Below are 27,471 nucleotides of genomic sequence, written 5' to 3'. Positions count from 1 at the left end.
AGCAACTTTTATTATGCCTGAGGCTCTCTAGACATGATGGGAATTGTAGCTTTGCAACACTTGAACACTTTGGGGAGGTTGTCACGGGCGATCAAGAGAAGGCGGAGCTACTGAATGGATTCTTTAGTTCTGTATACACTATGGAAAAAGGAGCTGACATTGGCCAGGTCAGTGCTGGTAACACATCATGTAATGTACTGAACTGGCTTAATGTAGAGATGGTACAAGGTAAGTTAAGTAAAGTAATTATAAGCAAATCTCCAGGACCGGATGGACTACACCCAAGAGTTCTTAGAGAGGTAAGTTCAGTAATATCTGTACCCTTGTTCATGATATTTAGAGATTCTCTGGTGTCTGGTACTGTGCCAAGGGACTGGCGCAAGGCTAATGTGGTACCAGTCTTCAAGAAGGGCTCTAGGTCTTCGCCAGGCAATTATAGACCGGTAAGTCTAACGTGCATTGTGGGTAAATTGTTTGAAGGACTTATAAGGGATTACATACAGGAATACATAGGGGATAATAGTATTATAAGTGATAGCCAGCATGGGTTTACTAAGGATAGAAGTTGTCAAACCAATCTAATTTGCTTTTATGAAGAGGTGAGTAGAAGCCTTGACAGAGGAATGGCTGTGGATATAGTGTTTCTGGATTTTGTCAAAGCGTTTAATACTGTCCCTCACAGACGTCTGACAGGTAAGTTAAGGTCCCTGGGCTTGGAAACTTTAGATTGTTACTGGATTGAACACTGGCTCATGGATCGTACCCAGAGAGTGGTGGTCAATGATTCGTACTCTGATTGGTCCCCGGTAATTAGTGGTGTACCCCAAGGTTCAGTACTGGGCCCGCTGTTGTTTAATTTATTTATCAATGATATAGAGGATGGTATTAACAGCTATGTTTCTATCTTTGCAGATGACACCAAGCTTTGTAGCACGGTACAGTCTATAGAGGATGTGTATAGGTTACAAGATGACTTGGATAGACTAAGTGTCTGGGCATCCACTTGGCAAATGAGGTTCAATGTGGATAAATGTAAAGTTATGCATCTGGGTAATAATAACCTGCATGAGTCGTATGTCTTAGGGGGGATTAAACTGGCAGTCACTGGTAGAGAAGGATCTGGGTGTACTTGTAGATCACAGACTACAGAATAGCATGCAACGTCAGGCTGCTGTTTCCAAAGCCGGCAGGATATTGTCATGTATAAAAAGAGGCATGGACTCGAGGGTCAGGGACATAATACTCCCCCTTTATAAAGCATTGGTACGGCCTCACCTGGAATATGCTGTTCAGTTTTGGTCGCCTGTTCATAAAAGGGATTCTGCAGAGTTGGAAAGGGTGCAGAGACGCGCGACTAAACTAATATGGGGCATGGAACATCTTAGCTATGAGGAGCAATTAAAGGAGTTACAATTGTTTAGTCTTGAGAAGAGACGTTTAAGGGGGGATATGATAAACGTATATAAGTATATAAATGGCCCATACAAAAAATATGGAGAAAAACTGTTCCAGGTTAAACCCCCCCAAAGGACGATGGGGCACTCCCTCCGTCTGGAGAAGAAAAGGTTTAGTCTAAAGGGGCGACACTCCTTCTTTACCGTGAGGACTGTGAATTTATGGAAAGGTCTACCTCAGGAACTGGTCACAGCAGGAACAATTAACAGCTTTAAAACAGGGTTAGATACATTCCTGGAACAAAATAACATTAATGCTTATGCAGAATTATAAAACTACATCCCTTTCCCTTATCCCCTTACACCCTTCACTTCAATTCCCAGTCCTGCCCTGTCTGTAAGTGACTTATATCACTGTGTATTCTCCTGACTGTGTCCTATCAGTGCTGTAGTCACTGATATATTAGTGACTAAGGGGTCATCAGGGATTAGGGAAGCGGGTCGTCAGGGAGTAGGGGGGGACGAGAAAAATTAATTTCTAACAATAATTTGTTTTCCCTTAGTCCTTACAGTGGCACAGATGGGTATGCCCCCGGTGGACTGGTTAGGACCGGTGGAAATTTTATTGACAACCTTAAATAAAAGCTTTAGACCCTCCCTCCCCGCTACTTATAGGGGGAAAGTCTAACCCCCTAGTGTAATTACAAGTAGAAGAAGAAAAAAAAAGACTGTAACGGAGGGATTGTTGTGCCACTGTTAGGACTATGGGAAAACAAATTATCGTTAGAAATTAACAATTCCCTTACGTCCTAACCAGTGGCACAGATGGGGATTTAGCAAGTAGATACCCCCATGGGAGGGCACTCATGCCTGGCGGAGGATAATACCGACTGCCCAAATGAGGAATAGCTAGCTATTCTAGAATCTACTCTATAGTGAGAGATGAAAGTGGAGTGAGAACTCCAAGAAGCAGACTTACAGTTGAGTTCCAAAGGAATCAAGCTTCTTTCTGCAAAAGAGGTAGCTACTGCTCTTGTAGAGTGAACTGTGAAACAACAAGCACTACCGCTCAAGGAGGACGTCAGGCCCTTCTGAGCGGACTTAAATAGAGCCCAGGTTGATTGGGCAATAAGCTCCTCCCAAATATGGGAGGAATAATAAAAAATGTCTCAATACCAAGAAAAATAATAGAATAAGCTTTGTAGCCTGAACAGAAAGGCAAGGGTTAAAAAACCGCACCTTTAAAACTTGAAAAATTATGTTCATAAGTAAGTTAAAACAGTGTAAAGCCGGAGGGCCGGAAGTGACGTCAGACGCCACCTCCGACCTGCCCCCTCCCCGGAGCACAGAGCGTGCTCACAGGAAGGAAGCCGGCGAACATACTAAGAGCCGGGACCGGAAGTGATAAGAGATGCCGTCACCTCCGACCTCCACGTGGAACGCAGAGTCACAGAACAGCGCGGCAAAGCAGCGCAGCAGAGGAGGAAACTGGCAGGATGGGAAGCCAGATGGCCATATATCCCAGGTAGGTAAAACATTGGCAGCCGAAGCTGCCTGAAAAAGGGAAACGGGGCTAGATAAACCCACGCCCATGGAGTCAATACAATAATAATAATAATAAATACATAAAGAATAAAAGGGGGATCTTGGTAAGATAAAAGCAGGACCCAACCACCAGTCATAATCTCTGTCCGGGAAGACAGAAAAAAATAAGGGGGTGGGGCTCTTTCCCCCTATAAGTAGGAGGGGGGGGGTCTTAAGCCTTTATTTAAAGCGTACCTGTCATAGTGCAAAAAAAAAGTGATATGTTACTCAGGACCCAATCCTGATCATGTGCATATAATTTTTATGTGTCTCTGACCTATATATCCAGAGATATAAGCATTTATCTGCTGGTGAGTTACTTTTTCATTGTGCAGGCTGGAGGGGGCGTGTCAGTCTGTCTCCCTCACAGGAGCAAGCCTGTGCAGTCAGCCAATCAGTACTCTCTACTCTGTAACCCTTTCCTCTCTGGTTTTATGCTGTGTCAGAGGAAGATGCTTGCAGCTTGACTGCGGTAATCAGAAGACATTATGGTGAATTCATAACAGGATAAAATGCATAAATATAAGAATAGCTCTTTATAAAATTAGTGCAAGGATTTTTTAGATAAAAGTACAGCATTTTTATGAATACATGTTCTATCTGTTTTATCTTCTCCTAGTAAAGCTTGATGCTAATCAGCATAGCTGTGATTATGTGTGTCATTCATCTTTCACAGACTCCTGAATGTCTGATCAACTTCTTTGTCATTCAGGAGTCTGAGAAAGCTTTGACTATTTCAGCATGCTGGGAGTTGTAGTTTAGTAACAACTGAAGCTGCAATGTTTGCAAATAACGGTGTTAGAGCAGTGTTGCCTCCAGCTGTTTTAAAACTACAGCTCCCAGCATGTCCACACATCCTTTGTCTGTAGTTTTGCATACACAATAGAAATCTCCTATACTGGATACCGGTATGCTTTACGGCCGGTATCCAGTATGCTGTAAAATCTAGACTAGTCTGTCTGGCTAAAAGACAGACGACCCCTAGTGGTGGCTATTTTGAGCTTGAATTTCATGTGAAAATTAAAAAAAATTGTCATATTATAATGAGTCCTGCAATATATGAAAAGTTTTTAACAATGTCAGTGCCTCTTTAAGGTTGTCGATAAAATACCCCCTCTGTGCCATTGGTTAGGACGTAAGGGAACAATTTTTTGCATTGGGGCCCTGTGGTTTCTAGCTACGCCCCTGCAAAGATACCTAATTTATATAGGTTTTATTTTACTACTTACTCAGCATCTTCTGACCCCTATAACTTTTTTATTTTTCCGCATACGGGGTGGTATGAGGGCTCATTTTTTAGCTGTGATCTGAATTTTTTATCAGTACCATTTTTTGTTTTGATGGGACTTTTTGATCGCTTTTTTTTAGGGTGTACAAAGTGACAAAAATACGCAATTTTGGACTTTGGATTTTTTTACGTGTACACCACTGACCGTGTGGTTTAATTAACATTATATTTTTATAGTTTGGACATTTACACACACGTTGTTTACATATTTTTTTATATGGAATTTGGGTAAGGGGGGTTGATTCAAACTTTTAATATGGAAGGGGTTAATGGGTGTGTTTTTTGAAAACTTTTTATTTAACTTTTTATTTTTTTTATTTTTTTACACTTCTAGCACCCTTAGGGGACTTTTAGGAGGAATCAGTAGATTCCTCTTACAGATCAATGTGATTCCATAGAACCACATTGATCTGTGTGCTCTGCTCCTGATTGAAAAAGCCTGGCTCTATCAATCACAGAGCCAGGACAGCCGTAGCAGGAGAGGTAAGCCCTCTGGCTACGTCAGCAGTGGATCGACCAGGGATGGTTTAAATGTCCCTTTAGACGCCCCTGTCAACTTTGACAGTGGCGATCTAAAGAGTTAATAGCCGGCTGTGGCGATCGCCGCATGTCGGCTATTAACGCCGGCCCCCAGCTACAGGAATCAGCTGGGGGCCAGCCGCTATTACACGGGCTCGAGTCGGGAGCCTGCACCATACACCGCTTGCCATGTCAGGACATGTCGGCTCGTCCTTAGACGGCAACCGGTTAAAGCACATGGTCTTCTCACAAATCTTTCTTTACTATGAAATCCTAGGTTAGTGTTTTCCAAACAGTGTGTCTCCAACTGTTGCAAAACTACAACTCCCAGCATGTCAGTAGCATCTTGAAGGCTGTAGAATGAAAAAAAATACAATTTACTAAGTGAAGTATCAGTAATGATTAAAATACACACTAGAGGGCAGCAAAACACCCATGATCAGCTATAGCACACTAGCAAGTATGATATCAGTTAACATGCATCAATAACAATGTGTACAGGCTTCACAGAAATGTTTGGCCCAAATGCTATATTTTTCAATGTCATAAACCTTGATAAATCTGCCTGTAAGGGGGTGGATATTGTGCTCCCCTTCCTTTGAGAAAACTGTAATTTCATATGGTTATGAGTTCATATTATGTGTGAGTGGTGGGTGCTGTGTAGTGGCATGCTATTATCTGTTTTGGGGGCTGTCAGGCCATGATGTTTGGAGCCGCTTCCATACTCTATCACTTGACTTGGCTGTAAGGAGGCAAAGAAAACCTGAAATTGGCTTTTGTACAGCAAGTAGGCTTGACCCTGTCCAATACAGAAACGGCATGTGAGGCCTAGAGTGTTTTTCATATGCTGCTAAGATGGTGGAGGACTTGAGCCTGAGGTGGCTGTACATTGAGTCAGCAACAAACTGTGGGGAAAGTGACTTGAGGCCTTTACAGAGGGTGTAGTGTGGGTCACCTACATTGATGTATCTTGAAAAGGTGTCTTGCAAGGCCTACAAGAATAGACTGTGATCTTATCTACAAACAAAAGTGGCTAAGTAGTGGAGATTGGGATAATCTTAGGTGGTGAGGATGGCAGTCTTGTAGCCTGGTACATGCTGTTTCTGAGGTGTTATAGGGGTGGGCTTTGAGAGAGATGTCAGGCTGGTGGGCATAAATCAGAACAGAATGGGAATGCTAGGCCCAAACCCAGAGAGACTACTGCCAGAGCCTAAATAGCAGGTTGGGGGCTAGATAGTCACAGTAGATTGGGGGGTATCATGTGGTTTGAGTGTAATCTGGTGAATTTGGTTAGTAAAAGTGGGGGCCAAAGGGGAACTGTTAGAAGGATCAGTCATAGTAGGTTTTGGAGAGCAGTCCTGGAGTTGGTGATGAATGCTGTATTGACCTAGTTTGGTATCTATTAGTTTGAAACATTTGGGGCGGTGTGAAGTAAGTACTCCAGGGAATATGAGTGGTAGCCCATTGGTCTCAAGGACTTGGTTACAGTTTTATAGAAAAGGTGATACATTTCCCTATTGACTGGACACAGCATTTTTAGCAAGAAAAGAAAAAAAGCCATGTTCTGCCCGTGGGGTTTTTAAGGAAAAACGCCATATCTGGAATCGCCCTGAGTGGACACTAGGTGGAGCTCTAAAGGTTCTTTGTGGTGCTGGTCGGCTCGTGCTGCTGAGGTAAGACACAATTCAGGATGAGGTGCAGTTGCCTCCAGCGTTTATGCTGTACTGTAGATACATAGTCGATTAGTACATAACCCCACTCTTCTCGCTATGGTTAGAAACCAGTCATGCCATTGTTTCTTTACAGAAATGAGAGCTGAGGTCCCTTTGCTATGTATAGACACAATATCAACAGGGTTATCTCAAGATTAAAATGTATCACAAACAACAAAAAAAGAGGTGGTCTCAACTGGCAAGCAGGAGGTGCTCAGCCCCAAATGCAGTTGTATATATGCTGGGGGAGCAGATCCTGTCCTTGTGGTCTGTTGCAAAGGGTGATCCCCAGCATAAAAATGCATACAATGGGGGATGCCTGCAACAGACTACAAGTGCCACAAATGGCATCCTACACCAGATGAACGGTGTGGATGTCTAACAATTAGTATTGGTGTGCACAAGTAAGTATTGAGGATATGCATTACGTAAAACTTAACTTTTTTGGATAAAATATATGGACCCAATTTTTTTTTAAATATAACAAAAGGAAAGGTGTGCAAAAATCACCATGTGCCAACAATACCACAATGCAAAGACCTCTAAAAGGTGGAAGGGAACAACGTATGGTCCATTGTAATCCATTGTAGGTGTGGGTAAAAACTTCCCCTGTAAGGCCCTACTCTCACACTATTAATTCCCTTACAGGAACCTCTTCCTATTACAGGAACCTCTTTCTATTTCCACCTAAAAACACTGCCATTTCCCATGATTTTTAGTTGGAAGTAGGGAGAGGTTCCTGTGTGGGGCCGCCCTTTTTAGGACGAGTAACACTTGCCAAGAAGGGAATTAATAGTGCGAGAGTAGGGCCTTACAAGGGAAATTTTCACCCTCGCCTGTTACAATGGACCATACATTGCTCCCTTCCACCTTTTAGAGGTCTTTGCATCGCATAAATACTTGATGGTGTTGGTGGCACATGGTGTTTTTGCACACCTTTCCTTTTGTTAGATTTCTAAAAAATTGTTGGGTCCATACATTTTATCCTAAGAAAAGTTAAGTTTTACGTAATGCATATCCTCAATACTTACTTGTGGTCTAACGCAGAGGAGTTTCTGAAACTGGGGACCAGCACCTTAATTATGTTTTGCAGTATCCATGTCAGGACAATGAGAGAGCCTGGAGGTGGTGGCATCAGCATGAGGAGACCATAGAGCAGCACAATTAGAGAGCCTGGGGGTGGCAGCATCAGCATGAGGAGACCATATGGCGGCACAATGACAGTGCCTGGAGGTGGTAGCATCAGGAGACCATATGGTGGCACAATGACAGAGCGTGGAGGTGGTAGCATTAGCATGAGGAGACCATATGGCGGCACAATGAGAGAGCCTGGAGGTGATAGCATCAGCATGAGGAAGACATATGGTGGCACAATGACAGAGCGTGGAGGTGGTAGCTTTAGCATGAGGAGACCATAGAGCAGAATGAGAGAGCCTGGAGGTGGTAGCATTAGCATGAGGAGACCATAGAGCAGCACAATGACAGAGCCTGGAGGTGGAAGCAGCAGCATGAGAGCCATGCTAACTGAGAGTTGAGTCTGAGGAACCCACCGACTGTTGACTGGGGGTGTCTGATGTCACTTAGGATGAAGTGGATGACCGAGTGCTGGTCGAGACACAACTGCTAGCTGACACTGGGAGCTCAGACATCTCGCTGCAACTCCGGTTGCCACACGCCCCTACTCTGCTGCTGCCTTGGTAGATTCACATGCAGAGTCGAGTTCAGGTAAAAGTATCATGCATTTTATTTAATACACGGGACTAATACAGGGAAGTGCAAGACACGTTTCGAGGGTATGTTCCCTCTTAATTGCATGGAAAATACCCTTGAAACGCGTCTTGCCCTGTATTAGTCCCGTGTATTGAATAAAATGCATGATACTTATACCTGAACTCGACACTGCCTGTGAATCTACCAAGGCAGTGCCACCACAGAATTCTTTCTACTTTTAAACATGCCTGGCTTACTACCGACCCCCAAGAGGTCATCCCTGCAGGCTGCAGCGGAAGATTCAACATTGCTACCCCATTGCAAAGGGGTGATACGCATGGAGCCAAGGTTAACACAAGGTGAGCATCATTTCTATTCAGGGACTCTCGGGACATTTAACCCACAGAATTACGCAAGGCGCTGTCCTCCATTTTTCCACTCTTTTACCCTTCCTACTCATCTGCCTGTGCCTGATTAATTTAGGCCGCTCTTCAGTGCACGTCCTGGCACTACTCTGCCTGACATACTTATTGCGTATATGAGGGGAGTACAATACGCTTCACTACACTTAAAACAGTATTTGTCTAGAACAGCAACAGGTGTGTACTATTGGCTGTTCTTTCACAGTATCTAGGCCCTTGACAGATTAACAGGTACAAAATAGTACACTACTTAGATCAAGGTATGTGGTATGCACTTATGAGGGCTGAAAAATACGCTACAGTACGCTTAAAAATACATATTTTTTGTAAAACACCAGCTGGTGATTACTTTTGCTTGGACTTTCACAGTATCTAGACCCTTGACAGATTAACAGGTACAAAATAGTACACTACTTGGATGAAGGTATGTGGTATGCACTTATGAGGGCAGAAAAATGCGCAACAGTAAGCTTAAAATATGCATTTTTGCACAACACCAGTAGTACACAACAGTGCTGCAGCACACAGTCGCTGTATACCAGTGATGGCGAACCTATGGCACGCGTGCCACAGGTGGCACGCCGAGCCCCCTCTGTGGGCACGAGGCCATAGTTCGCCATCTGACCAAATCTGGCAATTACTTGGTTAACCGGTCACCGGCTCATGCAGCAGCTCGACCTGGCTTCCCACGGTGGCTCTGCCCGGCATGACGCGGCGGCGGCTCGGCACAGCATTTCACTTTCCCAGCCCTGCGGTGAATGCCGGCTCCCATACAGTGCGCCGGACTGTAGCTTTCTCCCAGCAGTGCTTAGCGCTGGCAGGAAGTCACTTCCTCCCAGCACTCTATGGTAAAGCAGGAGCCGCGTGGGAGGAAGTAACAGAGTGCAGGCCAGGTACCTGAAATTGGGAGGGAGAATTAAAGGGGTAGTCCAGTGGTGAAAAACTTATCCCCTATCCTAAGGATAGGGGATAAGTTTGAGATCGCGGGGGGTCCGACCGCTGGGGCCCCCTGCGATCTCTCTGTACGGGGCCCCGGCTCTCCGCCTAGATAGCGGGTGTCGACCCCCGCACGAGGCGGCGGCCGACACGCCCCCTCAATACATCTCTATGGCAGAGCCGGAGATTGCCGAAGGCAGCGCTTCGGCTCTGCCATAGAGTTGTATTGAGGGGGCGTGTCGGACGCCGCCTCGTGCGGAGGTCGACACGCCCCCTTCTAGCGGGCTGTCGGGGCTCCATACAGGAGATCGCGGGGGGCCCCAGGGGTCGGACCCCCCGCGATCTGCAACTTATCCCCTATCCTTAGGATAGGGGATAAGTTGCTCACCACTGAATCACCACTGGACTACTCCTTTAAGATTATTCCTCCCCATTTCATATTCAAATATTTAATAATGACAAGGAGAGGATTAGTTGTATGAAGGGAATGGGCTGTATGAGGGGGGACAGGGGCTGTATGAGGGGGGGGCAGGGACTGTATGAGAGGGGGAACAGGGACTGTATGATGGGGAACATGGGACTGTATGAGGGGGGCAGGGACTGTATGAGGGGGGACGGGCTGTATGAGGGGGGACAGGGGCTGTATGAGGGGGGACAGGGGCTGTATGAGGGAGGACAGGGGCTGCATGAGGGAGGACAGTGGCTATATGAGAGGGAACATGGGCTGTATGAGGGGGAACATGGGCTGTATGAGGGGGGACAGTGGCTGTATGAGAAGGGGACAGGGGCAGTAAGAGAGGAGAACATGGGCTACATGAATTTCATATAGCAGTACCTCTCATATAGGTGGTGCCTCTCCTATAGTCTATATTCCCAATAATATGACTGTGTCCTCCCCCTCCTTCTCCAAAGGTAAGAAGAAGAGAGGGGGGGGGGGGGGGGTAACTGTTCAATTTAGAAATGCTCATTTATTTATTTGTATTAAAAATAAATAACCTGCAGCACCCCTACCCCCCCCCCCCCACACACACACTCACAGAACCCCTACCCCCCCCCCACACACACACACACAGCACCTACCCCACAAAGCACCCCATCCCCCCACACACCTACATAAACACAGCAGACCCCCCACACAGCACCCCTCAAACACACAGCACAGTTGTTGTGTTCTTCTTTTAAAACAAAATATGTTAATTAGTTATAACAACTGTATGAGTTGTTTTTTCTAAACTTAAACCTCAGTATTCTGATTTATATTGCTGCGCTGGCACTTTGAGGGAAAAAAAGTTGGCGTGAATTACGGTTTGGGCACTCGGGCTCAAAAAGGTTCGCCATCACTGCTGTATACTAATTCAAAATTGCACTCTCTCACAGACTATTAGGAATGGACTGCTGGGTATGTATTATACCATCTACAGACTAGTATAACCAGCATACCAAAGAGGAACAAAGAGGGCAGAAAAATGTGCTACAGTATGCCTCAATAAGCGTATTGGAGGAAAACACCAGCCGGTGACTACTTTTGCCTGGACTTTCACAGTATCTAGGCCCTTGACAGATTAACAGGTACAAAATAGTACACTACTTAGATGTAGGTATGTGGTATGCACTCATGAGGGTAGAAAAAATGTGCTACAGTACGCTTAAAAAAAAACATATTTTTGTACACCAGCAGTACACAAAAGTGTGGTGAGCTGGGGTGTTGCAATAGTGTAGCAGGGTCTGGTGGTATTAACCCTGGATGGCAAGATGTTAACCCCTTAAAGTTCATGACACCAGGATGTGGTTATTCCGGTATGGTAACCGCCGTCAACCAACCCAAAACGGTTTTCAATAAAGGAATGTCCACAGCAGGAATTATGCAAGAACTGGAACTTTTACTTGTAATTCTTAAGAAACAGTCTTTACAGTTATGCAGTTTCTCTAGAGGCAACCGGGACACAGGATACCTTGCAGGCTTGCTGGGACTTGTAGTATTGAGAATATCTATGCAGGCCACTGTGCTACTAATCTTATTCTTGAGTTGAGTAGTAGTCACTAGAATTGTAGATAGAGCTTGATAACTCACGTTTTGCAGTGGCTGCAGGTTCCTTAGGCTTTGGCCTAGCTGAGATGAATTTAGATAGTACAGATATTGTGCTTGGCTGAAATCCAGGAGATAAGAGAGCTAACTGAGAGACTACAGCCCCTTATATACTAAGGAGGCTGGACTAAAGCCCATTGGTTGCTAAGCCTGTGATTCCTGTGCCCAAGGAATTCTGGGTATGTCACATGACAGTGCTTCACATGACTTACACTTCTGTACACATTTGTACAAACTTTATGCATATTGACAATGCATACACAATATATACAATGCATTTATATGAGACAATAGAAGGTGAGCAAAGGGGTGAACCCTGCAGGAGAGCCCTATGGACTGCATGGACTCTTCCTGAGGGGACTTAGGGAGGGTACAGGACTATGTCCTGTACCGGGATACCACAAAAGCTGTGTACTAAACCCAAAATTGCACTCAGTCAAAGACTATTAGGAATGGACTGCTGGGTATTATACCGTCTACAGACTAGTATAACCAGCAGATGATTTGTTGTGGAAGAAAGACACAGAATTGCAGTTTATGAAGTTGAGGCAGCTTGTTGAAATGTATGAGGCAACACACAGCTATCTACCCCTCTCTGTAATACAATGCTGTAGAAAGTGACTGGGAGGTTAATGGCTGCAGTAAAAATCCTTTTCAGTGAAAAAAAAAAAAATGCTCTCTGTCCACCAGAACGCTGATGTGACTAGGGAGTGAAACACGTCTGGAAAAAAGCTTTTCTATGTAACACACACTCACAGGCTGTCTGTCCTATCTCTCTGCAGTGTAATGAATGAAGTGACCAGCCGGAATATGGCTGCAGATTATATAGGGCTGTGACATCAGAGGGGTGACTGGCTGCTGATAGGCTGCATCCTGCATGTGATTCAAGGTCATCTGGCTTCCTGCCTTCCCGCCTTGCCTTCCTGCCTTCCCAGAGTTCCTTGCCCCATGTCCTCACATGTGGATCCGCCATTTTAGATGCCCTGGAGCCTGGACAGCACTAAATGGAGTTTAATTAAGCGATTTGCGGGATCGAATGACATCGATATTCGCATTCGTTGCAAATCAAATTTTTCATGAAATTCGTAACAAATTCGGATTTGTCAGCCTTGATTCGCTCATCTCTAGTTGAGACATTTTGTTGGCCCCTTAATTTTGTAGTAATCCTTAGTCTCTTTAACAACACAAATAAATCCATATAGCAAACCTATAAATAAATAAAGACCCCAGACCTGGCTCCCTAAAAATACAGACCAGACCCTCTGAACTAATACAGACCTCAGACCAGACCCCCTAAATAAATACATACAACAAACAAGACCCCCATAAACTAATACAATATTATACTGAACTTAACATAATCATAACATTACAATCAAATATGGTAGTCCATACATAGTGATGCTAGGGACACCCCCCCCCCCCCCCACCACCTCTTTCAGATGACCATATTTCACTCCAAATTTACACGGCACCACTTTGTTGCTGTACCCAGATGAATGAAGCTTTGGTCACATGATCCTCCACCAATGTCTTTTCGCTATTTTGTATTAATTGCTGAACTTTTTTACAACCAGGTCTGTAAAATGTTAAGCAAGTGAACATGTGATAAGGTGAACCTTATTGGTCCTGTGATGCAATATGTTGTTTCACACCATACAGAAGCTGTGTGATGTTGTTGAACTCTGTGATATGCTATTGGGATATGTCATTTGATTTTTGCCCTCTAAACCCACCTCCTTCAGAACAGATTCTTTAAAGGAAATGTATAATCAGAAAGTTACTTAAGTGGTCAATGTGGCAGCTGTAAAGTTTAAAAGAAAATAATATTTTTCAGGTTCTGTGCTTTTGACCCTTCCTGGCATCTGATGTACATGTATGTCAAAATGTTGGGCAGAGAGTATGAAGCTGAGCCTGCTTCATACATGGTGGGAGCTGGCTGTTATACAACTGACACCTACCGGCAGCAGCCAGGAATGGAGCTAATTCTACTAGTCATTTAACCACTTGTATGCCACGGTCAAATAGCAACTGCAGCATCTAAGCTGTTAGCTAGAGGGAGGTTTAGGCAGGTTTTAAGAAAACCAGAGATGCCCAAGTGCTGTATTGGGGTATCTTCAGCGCTACCATAGAGAGTGTGTTTGTAGCACACTCTCTGAAAGTCAGGGCCACTTTCTGGAGATCGCAGGGGGGTTCCAGTGGTCGGTCCCACTCACAGTGAAAATACACTTATCTCCTAGCTTGTGTTTCACTGGACAACCCCTTTAATGTAATGTGCTCAGCCTGAATCATAAAAAAAAAATATTTATACTTGTATCATTTTAATATGGCACCTCTCTTGTACAATGTCAGCAGATCACTTTTTTTTTTTACATTAGGTGCTTGAACATGAAGTCTTCCATACATAACCTTTATGCAAGATGCACATTACATAAAGGAATTCATGGAATGTGTGGAAAAAAAACTCAGGAATATTCTTCATTGGCTGTTACAAAGAGATTACTGCACCACCTAATACCTAACTATGAAAGGATTAAAATTCACAGTTTCTTTGAAACAACACAGTAAAAAGTATAAAATCAGGCATTTACTTCCTTTGGATACTGTATGAAACAGTAATAAATGTTCAGTTACATTGCTATTGCCTATGAATGCCCTATTACAGTAAAGTGAAGGGTGCTGCTGATCTTATAGAAGTCTACTTTCTATAAGATAAACAATAAGCAGGGTTTAAGTCTATGTGCCGTCGTAATCTTCCTAATGCCTCGTGTGCTGATCTTGTTGCAGATTTCAGTTTTTTTCTTTTCACTCCTTATATTATGTTTTTCTACATAGGTATGGGCAAGCACTGGATGCTTTGTAGTGCAATACAGAAGACTAGATGTTGTGATCTCCATCAAGAGAGGTAGGTGGCTAGCAGCGGTTGTCAGGATGCAGGAAATGACCTTTGAGATGCGGAGAGAATTGTGTACATAGTCGACTGTTGACATTGCTGATATTAATTTTCCATTTCTCCAGCAACAACATTATAATTTTGTTTCATTTCGAGCACAGTGTGAGTGGCATGTTTACTACGGAATATGTCACATTGTCCATTATCCTTTAATCATGAAATAGGACTGCAATATCATGACCAGTAATTGAACATTTTTATGTTCCTTAGCTCTTAGGTCCCTTGTGCAACTTCCTAGACCATAAATAATTGGGGAAGAAGGCAGATGTATTGTTCCTCTTGCATACAATTGGATGCATAGGAAAATATAAGAGAATCAGGGTTTTGGTCTTCTTGTGTTGGTGGTAAAATGCATGTTCTTGTAAGGGTTATGGACATCTCCTTGGTTTATCCCCCCCCCCCCCCCTCATTGTCATCAATATAGGTAAAGATAAATATATTGAAAGCAGTAAATGATTTCTCCTACCACCTATTTGTCTGTGTTACTGATGCCTTGTCCACAGTTTTCAGGATTTTGTTGGTTTGAGGATAGTAGTACTACCCTACCCACACGTGATGACATCATAGTGCAACATCCTTAGAAGTGCTTGCTCTTGATGTTTTTCAGGAGCTATGTGCTGACTATATCAGTATAGAATGGGAGCTTGTCCTCACTTATTATAGTGATTGGTGGGGGTCTCAACACCTAGATGCAATTTAAGAATACTTTTGTGGCACTCACCGAATGATCAAGCGCTTGCTTTCTTACACAACACCGGTATACACAGGTAGCAAAGTGAGGAGACAGCCATTTCAGAGTTCAGCACTGCTTTGTCAGAGCCGTATGGCAAAGTAGCACTAGGCTGCAAAATGGCCATCTCCTCACTTTGCTACCTTTTTTGAGGTGTATCTATAACATGTTAAAGTTTTCTCTCATAATGTGGTCTTTTAAGTGTTGCATCACCACTTCGTACAATTGTAACCAAAGAACACAGTGATACTGATGCCCTCAAACTTGCTTTCAACTTTTCAGTAATTTGTGTACAATTTGACGATCTGCTCTTTTTGTCCCGCTGTCAAGCTTTGACTTTTGACCACAGTTACTTCTTTCTGCAAATGTATTTTAGATGTTTGCATATTGAGATGTGATCAAGTAAACAGTAGACCTTTAAACATACCCATCAACTTGGGTCACAGATAACCATACCAGGCTTGCATCAACAACCATTCCCTTTGGACCTCTGTCTGACAGAGCCCCTAAAACAAATAAGATTTGTAGAACAAGTAATAGTTTAACAACAGGGACATAATCTACAGGACTGAAAAATGTGTGTGTGTGTGGGGGGGGGGGGGTCTACTGGTGATGGCAATGTATCTGAAATAGTTGACTATGTAAAATAAGAGTGTTCTGTTTTTTTTTTTTTTGTTTTTTTTATTCTTCCAACCCCTATACATTTATTGTAAAGAAAATGTATCAACTTGGTATTTCTTGTTTTCAAATCTTTTTATTAATTGCATGAAAATAAAAAACTATAACAAATTGCTATTCACTACAAATGGGCCTTTGTAATATACTTTCTTCACCATATCTGTGCTGTTGCTGGACTATTTCCCCTACTAGTTATATATTATTATCATATGTTATACAACAGACCCATGTGACTCATGGTCACATCTTACAACTGAGTAACATTGCAAAAGTGTTTCTTTTTTCTTGAGTGTTGAAATTAAAGATGGCTGACCATGCTGTCACCAATGTACCTATTTGGTCAGTTCGCTTTCAGGTTGTATGTCGCCTACTCAGGAGCTGAGCCCACTCCATACACAGCAGAAGCCAGCTGTGAAATATAACGATCATCCTTTAACCCCTAAATGCCAGGATCAACAGCATCTATGTGGTTAGACAGAAGTGATGGACACATCACCCAATCTTGCCTCCTCTCCCCCATGACATTATTGTTGGGTGCTGTTGAGTTGTCATAGTAGTCAGGGACCTTGTAATGACTGTTTTTCTATTACACCCAGACTGACACTATCCAATCAAAGCTGGCAGTGCCAGATAGTAAAGGGTTACACCTCCTGCTGGTATCATCCAGTTGGTTCTTTAGCCATACATTTCAAATAAGGCAAATTCATGACATAACACAAAGCTGTAAGGGAAGATGTTCCAGAATTGGTACATGTTAGGGAATACAAAGATTTTCTAAACAGACTTGGGAGGAATGTTTACTGCCCAGCTTTAAATGGTTTTCAGACAACTTAAGCTCATTCAGTAGTATATGTGAGCATTATTCAAAGTGCAATTTGCATCCATTAAAAATGTTGCAGTTTTTCAACTGAAAATGTGTTTCAGCCCATAAAGGTCGCCTTTTCATTAAATTTACTATTCTCTGCTGGTTGTTATGTTCAATCCGTCTCTAGGAACAGAAATCGAGACAGAATGCAGAAGTAGGGAAGGGGTTATGATTGCAGGCTCACTGCATTGCTCAGAGCCTGCCTCTCTTGCCAGTCATGGAAAATAAAAACAAATTGGGGGGCGTGGCCTGACCTGTGAGCAGAGCGGTCGCATGCTCGAGTAGCTCCCTCGCTGCGCCCATGATTTCAGCCTCCTGCCTATTATCCTGTACCCCTACTTGCCTCCACCTTGCTCTGGACAATGGTTAGGACCAGCAGGACCGACCAGACCCGAAATCGGGACCGCTCTGCTAGTGACAGGCACCGAGACTTCGCGCGGGATGCCAGCCAAGATGGAGCCCGCTGCCCTGTGGAAGGAGAAGAGCTTGGGGATCATGCTGGGGCCTCTGGGGCGCAGGCATCACCGGCGCAGGGACCTGCTCCGGACCTCCCGCTGAAGCAGGTCGCAGCACAGCTCCTCACTGCTATCACTTCATGCCAGACTACTCTGACCGGTAAGATGGAGGAGGTCAAAATTGATGTGGGGCTGCTGCGGCAAGACATGCAGATGCTTCGGGGCCGTATCACGGAGGTGGAGGGACGGGTATCCACTTTGGAGGACACTATGGCCCCTATGCCTAATGCCATCTCAGCCTTCAAGTCACAGTTAGAACAGTGTCGGCAAAAAAATGATGATTTGGAAAACAGGCTGAGACTGAATAATATCCGGATTATTGGACTGCCGGAGCGTGCAGAGGGTCAGACTCCTGCGGCATTTGTGGAAAGATGGTTCCGGGACTTATTTCCTAATGCACCACTACCCATCGGGTCCCTGCCCGGGCTCCCCCTCCCCTGGAGCACCCCCGAGGCCCCTTCTGGCCCGGATTCGTAATTGTAATGATCGGGACTTGATTTTGCACCTGGCACGGCAGCTTTGGGACATAACCTTTGATAATGCCAAGGTATCCCTTTTCCCGGCTTTTTCAGCTGATTTGCATAAACGTAGAGCTACCTTTACGGCCGTGAAGGTGAGATTGCAGGACTTAAATATTGCTTATCCCATGGCCTATCTAGCCCGCCTGCGGGTCGCGGAAGGCGACACAGCTATATTGTTTAATTCCCCTGCTGAGGCGGATGAGTGGGTGCGGAGACAAAGGCGCCCCTTGCCCCGCTGAAATGGGAACTTCTATCCTTTGCATGCCATCTGATGTCTTTTGCATGGCCTCCCTCACACCTTCCATAAAGCTGGCACTTGAGCCCGGGATTCGCTGGCTCCTGACGGTTCTGCTATGTTTCTCCTTTCTCCTCTATTCATTCTCCCCCTTCTCCATTGCCTTTTTTCTCTTCCTGCCTCCCACTATTTCTCTTCTACTCTTTGCTCTCTCCCCTCTTTTTTCTCCTTCTGTTGGCCCTCCTGTTCTCCTTCTCTTCTGGTGCTCCTCCTCCCCCCCCCCCCCCCATATTCCCCTGACTAACCTGCTTGCCTTACAGGGACCACCTCCTGGTTGTGTACCTCCCACGCTGGGCAAGATGGGCTTGACTTACAGGCTTGCTGTTTGTTGCCCTTTAGTCGGTCTCTCATTGCTTCTTGGACTGACCTGAGACTGTCTGTTTCTTTATCTCGTAGCTTTATTGCCCATGGGAGCTGGGGGTTGGTGGGTGGTTACTTTAAATGTATAACCTCACTGGCTCTACCCTATATTAGAGCCACTTTTACACTTTATACATTTGCATTTTTGGGTTTTGTTCAGAAGCTTGTAGTTTACTATGATGTTCTATTGTTGGTTTGCACTGTTCCAGGGGTTCCCCTATGTACTGGCAGGGCACCAGGCCCTGCGAGCCATCCTTCCTAGGTTCTTAGGTCCTGAGTTATTGGATAATGTGTACATCTGTTTTGCATATGGAGATATCCATGGGTTTACCGTGTCCCTCCTTGTGAGGGCCCGATATCAGCAATCTCTGCATGATGGGTGAATGTACTTTAATGTCTTGGAATGTACAGGGAATGGGTGCTCCTAAGAAACAGGTCTTGATATTTAAACATATACTTAAATTTAACCCCCAAATTGTGTGTTTTCAGGAGACACATCTGGTGAAGGAGCAGTGTCACTTGCTTCATAAACTGTTGGTACAATGGCAGGCCCACTCCCTCCACACCTCCTTCTCCCGTGGTGTTTCCTTTTTGGTGCACCGTTCATTGAGATGGGAGCCAATAACTACGATTATAGATCCTCATGGCAGGTATATCTTCATCCACGCTTACATTAACAATAGCCCGTTTGTTCTTATGGTCATTTATAAACCCCCCTGCCTCCTTGGATGTTCTTAATAAGGCAGTGGTATGTGCAGCTGCCTACCCGGCAGCCAAATGTCTATGTTTTGGAGATTTCAATATGGTGCCCCGACGGATTTGGACCACCATGGCGCAGGGGCGGGGCCTCTATCTTCTGTGGCCTCTTCCCTGTTCTCGTTGATGTCTGAACACCGCTGGGTGAATGTTTATAGGGTGCATTTTCCGAGCAGTCGTACTTACTTATGTTTTACGTTGGGGCGTAACTTCCTCTCCCGTATTGACTTAGTCTTTGGGAACCCGCTGCTTCTAAATATGGTGTCGGAGATAGCTTATAAACCCCCGGCAATTTCTGATCACTTCCCATAAATTAACTCTTACCACCGTACATGGGCCACGTAGATGGAAGGTTCACTCCTTTTGGCTGAAACTCCTGGGTCCGGTAGATAGGATTCCAGATCAATTGCAGACCCTTTTGGAGGCACATATTGATTATGAGGATCAGGGCACACTGTGGGAAACATTGAAGGCTTATTTAAGGGGCTGCCTCAGGTCCAGTATATTCTATTTGAAACGTGAGTCTTCCCGCACGGAGGAGGACCTGGCTTCTAGATGCTCAGACTTGGAGGCTAGATACGTTGCTGATTCCTCGAACGCCTTAAATGAGAGGATGAATAGGAAACTCTTTTTTTACCAAACAGTTTTATTTTGAAAATGGGAATCAGTCCGGGAAGTTATTGGCTCACTTAGACAGAATGGGGCCTCTCCCCCTATTTTGAGGATCCGCTCGGATACGGGGGAGATGTTGATTGCCACGGATGCTATTGCCCGACGTTTTACTCAGTTTTATAGTGACCTATATGCCTCTAGGGCTCAGTACAGTGCCGAGGACCTAGGGCACTATATGGATGGGATTCAGTTCCCATCCCAATCCGCTGATGAGAGGGCACTTCTATATGGTGATATTATGGAGGAGATTGATGACGCCCTCCGGGACATGGCAAAGGGAAAGGCTTCTGGCCCGGATGGCCTCCCCTTGAAAGTATATCTTGCTTACTTACCCCATTATTCCGCCCTCCTTACGGTCCATGTTCAGCGAGTCCTTTCGGTCTGGTTCTCTGCCTAGGTCCCTCTATGAGGCCACTATTGTGGTCTTGCTGAAACCTGACAAGGACCCATTGGATTGCGGTTCTTACCGCCCGATATCACTCCTGAACATGGATTATAAAATTCTTACGAAAATTCTAGCAAACAGGCTTAATAAAGTTATTCTTTCCATCATCCATGCCGGCCGGTCGACCACGGATAACATCCGACATGCCCAGACCATTGTGCAGTTGAGTTCTGTCATTGGCGTGGACTGGGCCTTGGCCTCACTTGATGCGGCCAAGGCATTTGACTCTGTTGAATGGCCCTATCTTATGTCCGCCTGGAGGCACTTCGGTTTTGGCGAGGTCTTCATGCGTTGGATCTCTATTCTTTATGCTGCACCCACTGCCCAGGTATTGGAGAATGGGACCTGCTCTCATTCCTTCTCCCTTGGGTGGGGCACTAGGCATGGGTGTCCCCTGTTGCCGCTCTTGTTTGCGGTGGCGGTGGAACCACTGGCTATTAGATTACGCCAGGATGCTCTGGTCCCGGGCATAGTAGTGGGGGATAGAGTGGATAAAATTGGCCTCTATGCAGACGACCGTATTTTATTTCTTGATGATCCCCGGGTGTCCCTGCCTCGAGCCATATCTATGCTAGATGTGTTTGGTAATTTCTCCAGCCTACGTATAAATTGGTCCAAATCCGTTTTTCTCCCCCTGTCCTCCACCCCATGGCCTGCTACCGCTTGCGGCCTGGAGGTGGTAGAGAGTTTTAAGTATCTGGGGGTAGTGATACATAAAGACCCTAGTAGAGACTTCTCCTTAAATGTCTTCCCTCTTCTCACTATGGTGAGAGACAAATTCAGGGTATGGAGTTCCCTCCCGCTGTCAGTCCCTGGTAGGATCAATCTTATTAAAATGATAATACTTCCCAAGTGCCTGTATATTGAACAACATGCCTCCATTCCTATTCCTATTCCTACTTCCTTTTTTAAATCCCTGCATTCATTGTTACCTTCCTTTATATGGGGCAACTCTAGGTCCAAGTTGAAACGATCCACTCTGCAACGATTGAAGGACATGGCAGGCTATGCTTTGCCTGATTTTCACGTATATTACTTAGCGGGACAACTACGCCTTCTGCGGTCCTGGTTCCTGCCCTCCACCATGCCAAACTCCGAACACCACCTGGTTCATTTCAGTAATACGCCTGATCTGCGGGTCTAGTTGGAGGCCCCGTCTGCTGTTGGATGGTGGCTCCTGCTGATCCTCCGGTTGGCTTTACAAGTGTGGAGAGCGGCAAAGACCATATACTCATTCTCCAACATTATGGCTGACTTGCCCCTATGGAATAATATAGGCTTTCCCCACCTCTCCCCAGATCTAGAACCCAATTCTGGAGGGAGCATGGTGTTCTCCGCCTGGACTCTTTATATGTCAATAATATGCTTAAGTCCTTTTCCCAACTACAAGAAGAGTTTAATCTCCCTAGAACGTCTTTTTTTTTTTTTTTTTTTTTTTTTTTTTTTATATTTACAGTTACGGCATGCTCTAAATAGTCAGTTTCCCCCACCAGGTCCCACCATTTCGGACTATCCCCTGATTGGAGTGTTGAGGTCTCAGGGACCTAGAGGGCTCATTTCTGTGTTGTATACCCATTTGATTACTACTAAACATAGCAACATGTCTCTGGCGTCTGAGGAATACTGGAGAACCCACCTGCCCTCTTTAACGGATGAGGAGTGGCATGGGGGGGGGATTTCATCTCATACCAAGGTATCACTGGCAGCTAATAACAAAATAGTTCAGCTATATATCATACATGCTAGTTACCTGACACCTCTTAGGCTACACCGTATGGGAAGGATGCCAGATGCTAATTGCCATAGTTGTCATGCCCCCCGAGCCGACTTTTGGCACTTAATGTGGGACTGCCCTTATGTTGCTGCATACTGGCAGGACGTTATATTGTTGCTGTCCACAGTAATCTCTATACCTGTTCCAATGCATCCACTGATGTGTCTGTTTGGGATTTTGTCGGAGGAGGATTGGATCCATCATATTTGTACCTTCCTGAGGGAATCCCTCTTCCTTGCTAGGAAAATGATTGCAATGAGGTGGATGGATCCCAGGCCCCCCTCCCTATCTGGCTGGAAACGTATGGTGAATGCAACCATTCCCTATGAACAATTGGTCTTTAAACATAGGGGGTGCCTGTGCAAGTTTGAAAAGGTGTGGGGTTTATGGTGCTCCTCCTCACTGACTCAATATACTGTCCCTGCGTTTAGATACGCTCGAGAGGCCCTGTTAGATCAGTTTGTCCATTAAGATGGGGTTTTGCTTGGCGGTCTCCTTTCCACTTTGAAGCTTTTGCCCCCCTCCCTGAAGAGTGCATTCCAGTTACACATATGATTACACTCATGTTCACATCATGCTATGTGTTTTCTGATCTCCACGTGATGCTTCTCTCTTACTGATAGTAGGAAACCGCATTGTCTTGATGTATACCTGTTGACCTTTGATTGTTCATCTCAGCATTATATGTTGCTAAATTTCTTTAGCTTCTTTTGTTTATTATATTTATTTTTATGTTCCCAATTTGGGATGTTGTCGTGCTATGGAATCCATTGTATGACGTTTGTTCATGTTATTGTCTTCACTTTTCAATAAAGCAAATTTAAAAAAACAAAAACAAATAGAGGGGCACTTGCTTGCATTGTAGTCTAGGATCTCGCTTGAACCCACCACCCCATTCACAATTGTCCACTACTGGGTAATACTTTTCTATTTTTGTTAATACTTTCTGCAACTGGCAGGAGATTGTTGTTCTCCTGCCTCTTCTGCCAGCTGTAAGATTGCTGTTCTTCTACCACTTCTACCAGTCATAGGATTGCTGTACTCTTGCCTCTTTTGCCAGCTAAAAGATTGGTTCACTGCTTTGCGAAAGTTACCTGGAGTGTAGCTAGGGTATGTAGGAGAGGGATACTGGGATAAAGCATAGATTTTTAAGGCAGTGGAAGACTGGAAGAAAGTTGCCATGTCTGATGGCAGGGTCAGTATTTGGTGTAAACAACATGAAAGCATGGATTCATCCTGCCTTATATCCACAGTTCCAGCTAGTGGTGTAGGTGTAATTGTGTGGAGGCCATTTTCTTGGCACACTGTGGGCCCCTTAGTGCCAATTAAGCATTGTGAGTATTGTTGCTGACCATGTCTGCCCCTTTATGATCACAATGTACCCACCTTCTGATGTCTTCGTCCAGCAAGATAATGTCTAAAAGCTCACATCATCTCAAACTGGTTCTTGAACATGACAATGAGGTCACTATACACCAGTGGTCTCTACAGTCACCAGATCTCAATCCAATAGAGCAGCTTTGGGACGTGGTGGAGCGGAAGATTTGCATCATGGAAGTGCAACCAACAAATTTATAGCAACTGTGTGATGTCATCATGTCTATATGGACTTAAATGTTTTCAGCATCTTGTAGAAAGTACGAAAGTATGTTATGAAAAATAAAGGCAGTTCTGAAGGCAAAAAGGGGATCCAACCGGTACTAGCAGGTAGCCAGTGAGGGTAGTTTTTTTAGGGGGCAGTGCCAGACAATTACGGCTCATCCCTTACATGCCGCCAAGTGATATAACACAGACAAAGTATCATGTCTATAGGAGGGAAGGAGACCAACATTATAATACATAAAAATCCCATCAGTTGTTGAAAACTTTTTTTATTTTGTTTATATACACAGACGTTTACATACACAAACCCCTTTATATAAGAAGCGACACTATATTGTGTGTAAGCTTAGAATACATGTTTAGAGCTTTTTCTGTTGCTTATTTAACTGTTTAGTCTGATAGTCTAAGGGCAGAGTAGGCTGTGCACTGCTCAGACTAACATGTCAGGCTTTGCTCGACAGTATGTAATTGTAGACTCCTCGGAAAGATTTAACCATTTCCTCTGATGCTGCTATTTCTGCAAAACTTCACATCCGAATAAAGTAGTATATTTCTTTTTGCACATAAACTGTACCATACTGGTCATGTAGTTGTTCATGTATAAGGCTGTGTATAATGGATGACAGTTTAACTTCCTTTATATAAACGCTGTATGACTGTAAGGGTTAACACATTAGAATCTGTATCCTGCCAGCTGTAAGCATTTTGGTTTCCGGAGATCCTGAGTACAATTTCTCTCTCGAGCAATATGGCCGCCTGCAGTTAGGTAACATGTTTCTGTCCTTTTGTTTTGTGTATGATTTGTATTCCACTTACAATTATTTTATGCTCGATATGATGAAAAATAATGCTGCACTTTTGAAGGATGGCTGGGCTGGGCTGTGGCTGTGGTTTTAGTATATAGCAGAAACATATGCTGCTGCCTGACTCCTGTAATAAGAAACATTGAGCGCCGAACCAGGGGATGAAGCACGCCGCCATGTGATTTTCCTGGTTATATGTTGAGTTTGGGGGAGGTCTCAGCACTGAGACTCTGATGGATAAAAACTTTTGACATTATTTTTTTTTGTTTTTAAATGATAGTAAGATTTTAATAGGTTGGGTTCCCACATTGGTAAACATTTACTAAAAGTGCCCAGGACAAAAATCTTTTTGCCACTAGCAACAAGTTGCCTTTGTTGTCCTTTTGTACTGCATTTCCTTCTTTTCATAGAAACACAGCGTAACACAATCCATGCTTTGCCTATAGAGGATTCTTAGTTGAATTCCTATGTGCATTTTAAGCAAATGACTGAGAATTAGAGCCTACATTTAGGGAGCTCTATGGGTGTTCTTACACAGTGCAGTTTTTCACTATGGTTTAAAACTGCATCAGAAACACATCAAAACTGTATCAAATCACATGAGAAAATTGCTGTAAGACCATCCCTGCATCACCAGGTTTTGTGATGTAGTTTTGGAAGAGGTTACTCCTTGTCCTTGGTTTGTGTGTGGAATTGCAACTATTTTTTTTTTTTTTTTTTTTAAAAGAGAAAGGAGCTGAGTTGTAATACCACACACAACCTGTGAACAGATGTGGTAGTGTTTTTGGAAACAAAAACAACAATGTTTTTCTATTCTTGGATAACCCCTTAAGGGTTTATTTACATGTACAGTATTCTGCGCAGATTTGATGCGCAGGATTAGAAGCTGTGTTCAGTCATTTAGTTTCCATTGAAATCTGCAGCAGAAAATCCTGCGCATCAAATCTGCACTGAATACTGTGCATGTGAATAGACCATAAAGGTACATTTACACGCATAGGATTTGCTGCATATTTTCTGCTGCTGATGTTGTTACCCATTGACTTCAATAGGTATCAAAAATTAGCTGCAAAAAATATGCAGCAGAGCCTGTACGTGTCAACATACCCTAAAGCTATTAACAGGAGTGCATGGTATAACGGACAAATATTCCTACATCTTTTCTTCAATCCACTACTGGTTTAGCATCTTAAGGCTAGGTTCACACTACGGAATTTCCGACTGCAATTCCGCTTTGAAATTGCAGGCAGAAATTCCGCTTGCTAAAATGTACTGTATAATGAATGGGTTTCCGTTCACAAATTCACACTTCGGAATTTGTGAAGCAGAATTTGTGAACGGAAAATCCGCTTGGAAATTTCCGCCTGAAAAATGGCATTGCTCATTCTTAAGGCGGAAATACTCGCGGAACACTTTGCGGTCTATTGGAGACTGCAGTGTCCATGCGGTCCTAGCGCCGACTGATTCAGTTGGCGCTGGCCACACTCTTAGTCTTATCTATTGGCATCCTGCCGAAAACAGAATGCAGATGTATACAGTTAACGGGGTTATCTAGGGGTTATCCATGCATGGGGAGAGATTTGGGGCACAGTCTGACTCCTTGCCTTATACTTTGGATAGGGGATACATTTTACTACACTGGACTACTCCTTTAACAGGAGCAGCGGACCCCATTGATTTCAAGTTTGCTTAAAATAGAGTCTGTTTAAAATAGCACATATGTCCCGGGCAGAGTCACCATTGACATCTCTAAGGTTTGCTGCTCCTAGAAACAGTATAGACCGACATCCTGTTTTTGGTGGAATACTGACAGATACTACTAATGGGTGCACTAATATAGTGTAAACCTAGCCTCATGCACTTACTTTTCCAGGCTCCTCTGCTGATAGGTGAAGATGGTCTCAGCACTGAGCCCTCGACCAATCTAAGCTTTATACATGTCTCCGTGTGACAGTAACTGAAGCAAGAGCAGGAGCTGCACTCCTGGTCCTGCCGCTGGGACCCCCCACGATCTAGGTGCAGGTCCGGGCATTCTGTGTCGGGTGCTGCTCCCGAGACGGAGACATGGCGTCACACTACGCCCCCTCCATTCATGTCTATGGATAGGGAATAAGATGTCTAAGGCAAGAATACCCCTTTAAAGCCAAAATGGGCTGTGTCCTTAACCCCTTAAGGACGCAGGACGTAAATGTACGTCCTGGTGCGGTGGTACTTAACGCACCAGGACGTACATTTACGTCCTAAGCATAACCGCGGGCATCGGAGCGATGCCCGTGTCATGCGCGGCTGATCCCGGCTGCTGATCGCAGCCAGGGACCCGCCGGCAATGGCCGACGCCCGCGATCTCGCGGGCGTCCGTCATTAACCCCTCAGGTGCCGGGATCAATACAGATCCCGGCATCTGCGGCAGTGCGCGATTTGAATGAATGATCGGATCGCCCCTCTCCTTCCTCCGTCCGGCTCCCGGCGTCTCCTGCTCTGGTCTGTGATCGAGCAGACCAGAGCAGAAGATGACCGAAAACACTGATCTGTTCTATGTCCTATACATAGAACAGATCAGTATTAGCAATCATGGTATTGCTATGAATAGTCCCCTATGGGGTCTATTCAAGTGTAAAAAAAAAATGTAAAAAAATGTAAAAGTAAAAAAAAAGTGAAAAATCCCCTCCCCCAATAAAAAAGTAAAACGTCCGTTTTTTCCTATTTTACCCCCAAAAAGCGTAAACATTTTTTTTTATACACATATTTGGTATCGCCGCGTGCGTAAATGTCCGAACTATTAAAATAAAATGTTAATGATCCCGTACGGTTAATGGCGTGAACGAAAAAAAAAAAGTCCAAAATTCCTACT

The 27,471-nt window shown here is 44.4% G+C and overlaps 1 protein-coding gene across 1 annotated transcript in view; it reads left to right on the top strand.

Moving 5' to 3' along the window:
* Positions 1 to 24,543: 24,543 nt before the first annotated feature.
* ABCG2 (ATP binding cassette subfamily G member 2 (Junior blood group)) overlaps positions 24,544 to 27,471 on the top strand; it is a 134,390-nt gene continuing 131,462 nt past the window's right edge. The window contains exon 1 of the mRNA XM_056568490.1: positions 24,544 to 24,583. The gene's annotated coding sequence lies outside the window, so the exon portion shown is untranslated. The remainder of the gene's footprint in view (positions 24,584 to 27,471) is intronic.

The sequence above is a fragment of the Hyla sarda genome, chromosome 1 (assembly GCF_029499605.1).
Source record: "Hyla sarda isolate aHylSar1 chromosome 1, aHylSar1.hap1, whole genome shotgun sequence".
Classification (NCBI taxonomy): domain Eukaryota; kingdom Metazoa; phylum Chordata; class Amphibia; order Anura; family Hylidae; genus Hyla; species Hyla sarda.
The sequence above is the reverse complement of the archived record's forward strand: the minus strand, read 5'-3'. Positions and strand labels throughout refer to the sequence as shown.